The sequence below is a fragment of the Lemur catta genome, chromosome 24 (assembly GCF_020740605.2).
Source record: "Lemur catta isolate mLemCat1 chromosome 24, mLemCat1.pri, whole genome shotgun sequence".
In the NCBI taxonomy this organism is placed as follows: domain Eukaryota; kingdom Metazoa; phylum Chordata; class Mammalia; order Primates; family Lemuridae; genus Lemur; species Lemur catta.
The window spans coordinates 12,706,803-12,709,775 of record NC_059151.1 but is presented as its reverse complement, the minus strand read 5'-3'; the positions used below and the strand labels follow the sequence as shown (position 1 = coordinate 12,709,775).

General features: G+C 41.0%; 1 long non-coding RNA gene across 1 annotated transcript; it reads right to left on the bottom strand.

The window, feature by feature from the left end:
- Positions 1–226: 226 nt before the first annotated feature.
- LOC123627289 lies at positions 227–1,319 on the bottom strand. The gene is made up of 3 exons (XR_006731233.1): positions 1,203–1,319; positions 850–972; positions 227–266 (listed from the first exon to the last, which is right to left on the bottom strand). It is a non-coding gene; the product is annotated as an uncharacterized LOC123627289 (long non-coding RNA).
- Positions 1,320–2,973: the final 1,654 nt, after the last annotated feature.

The window sequence follows — 2,973 nt, the reverse complement described above, 5'->3', positions numbered from 1 at the left end:
CTAAATGAGTTTTCAAACTTTTTAAAACCATAAGTGTCTTTTATTCAAAAAAATCTGTGCAGAAGCTCCAAAATAGAAAACTGATAAAAATGGAAAGATTGTGGTTAAAAATCAGGATTGGAGGCCGGGCGCGGTGGCTCACGACGGCAATCCTAGCACTCTGGGAGGCCGAGGCAGGAGGATTGTTTGAGGTCAGCAGTTTGAGGTTGCACTGAGCTGTGATGACATCATGGCACTCTAGCTGGGGCGACAGAGTGAGACTCTGTCTAAAAAAACATGAAACAAAAACCATTATTGGGGCACACAACCAGAAGCCTTACCCAGGAGCATCCCCTGCCCCCCCACCCCCATGGCTGCCTTTGGGACGTGTGCACCAGCAGCTCTCTAAGTCACAGTGTGGCCACCACTGCACAAGATATTCCTGAAGATCATCTCTACCTGTGACATTCAAGGGCCTGTGGGTTTCCCTCCCTGCCACATGCTGCTCACATCAGTGTTGTGACAGCGTGTTCTTGCCCCTGTACAGGGGTCATACTGTACCTCTGCATCCCTCTCAACCCACTCAGGCAAAGCTCCCTGCAGTCTCGAATGGCTGAGAATAGCTCATCCTGCTCCGAGACCACAGGACCCAGTGACTTCAGACCATGGGCCTTTCTTTCACCACCTCCACTTCCACAGGCCCTGCTGTTAATGACATGCTCTGAGAAGCTTCTGCTGAGCTGCCATCTTCCTGCTTCTCCTTGTATGCAGAGGCCAGGACGTCCCACGTCCTTAAACAGTTTTCAAGAAATATTTCAGCACGATTGAGTCTTGGTGGTCTAGGGAAGGAAGAGAGTGTTACATACTCACTTCCTGGTAGAGATGGAGACCCCAGCTCAAGGCAAGTCAGTGATCATGGCTTCAAATTCAGCGTTTGGGTCAGACTACTGCTACCTCCCGGTGGTCCTCCTGGTGGATCACAGTCAAGATGGTCTGACAGAGTGATGAGGATTTTCGTGAAAAACCAAAACAAAACAAACAAACAAACAAAAAAACAATCCAACTTAATCCAAGGCAGATGAGCCCATATTTTCTAAGAAAATATGTTCTGGAATGTTCATTTGCATCTCAGCTCTGCCAATGTATAAGCTGGGTAAGACAGGAAAGACAACTTAACCACTGTGTGCATTGGTTTCCTTCTCTGCAGTGAAGACGGTACGTACCTTGCAAGTTCTGTGAGGCTTGAATGCCATGGCGTGCTAAATTTCCCATCAAGCACCTGCATTATAATTTGGGCTCAGTGAAATGGTGGCAGTTTTCCTGTAAATGGAAGGGGCACAGCTACAGTCACCGGACAACCTTGTGAATACATCCTGTAACCCAAAGCAGAAGGATATTCTCATTGGTGTGCAGGAAAGGAAATGTCATCATGAATTTTTCCTCTTTTCAGCTAAATATTAACCAACACTATGAACATTATGCCATTTTAGTACAAGAAAAAGCCAGGGTGGTCGAGAAAAGTGTAAAACAGCAAATGATGTCATTTCTGTCAAACTGCATCATGTTTAATTCTCTTCTCAGAAAACAAAAAGAAAAAAACAGAAGAAAAAATAGAGGCTTGAAAAGCACAAAGAATCTCATGTTTTTTACAGTGTCATGTCACGGAACTCAAACCATAAATTCTTTTTCTTTTTTTTTTAGAGCAATTTTTAAGTAAAAATTATTAGAATAATGCTGGAGATATTTTTTGGTTTGGATACCATATTGTGGCAACATCCTTTCTTTTTCAAAGTTCTGTCAATTTGCATTAAGTTGTTTTCTTAGCGATTTTATCATAAGGAGGAGTCAGTGGGGGTGGAAGAGCTATTTGGGGATAATCTTTCAAGAAAAGTGATCCAAAATACTGCATAAGGATGAGCCAAATAAAATAGCATTTGAAAGGTAAGAAGCTCAAGTGGTAGGTTATACAATTCATATTCCACTCACTGAGAACTTGCTGACAAAAGCCAGCAAGCATATACAAATGGTTCTTTTCACATGTTGATTATCACCTGAGATTTTATCCGCAGTATTGTTCCCAGGATCACAGCAACTGAAGTGATCAGAGACAAACTACCTAGAAAGATACATTTTAAAGAAAGAGCATTTATAAACATGAACTTGAATACCTCAGTGCAGAAAAATATAACAGGCTGATTTTACATAAGCTCCAGGAATATTGTGTGTGCGTCTCTCTTCTGCAGCTAATTTGGACTGTACGTGCATGCAGAGCTATGTTTAAGAAAAACCAGTTACCATGGTGACACAGTACCCCTTCTAAATGCAGTATGTGATATCTAATTTTGTGTGTTAACTATTTGGCTGAAAAATGGGGAGCAGCTTGGAAGGTACAGGCAGACTGATCGAGAATATTTCTCTAGGTTTTGTAACTTTTGCCCTGTATCTGTCCTGGTCAATCTCTTCTCCATTTAGACCAACTATTAATTCTTTTTCCGTACACAATTAAGTGGATGATGCTGTTTTTTTTCTGAACCTGACTGCACATCTTCAAAAACAATGCAGAAAGGCAAGCTACTTCTGTTGTTTAAGGTAGGACAAAACTTCAACATATTAAACAAGTAAATTCATTTTTAGAGAATTTTCTTGTTAGTTCTCATTAGGAGTGGCATTTTCAGAACAAACCCCTAATATTAGAGCTTGTTGGTCTCTCCAATTTTAGTCTTTTCCTTCCCACACTCAGTCACGAGTTTTTTATTTTGGAGTCATGCTCTCTGTCTGAAGTACGGGGAAACTGTTTTATGTGGAAAATGGCACACAAATACATGTGGAAATGAGCAGGAATGTATAAGTTCCAATCTTTTTAAAGAATATTTTTAAAAAACCTGTATCTGATAAGTTCTTTTATTATTCCTAGGAGCAAATGTTACCCATGAAACACATTTTCCGTAATTTTGTGGTCAAGCACTTGCTCATTTGTTGGATCATGGCATTTGT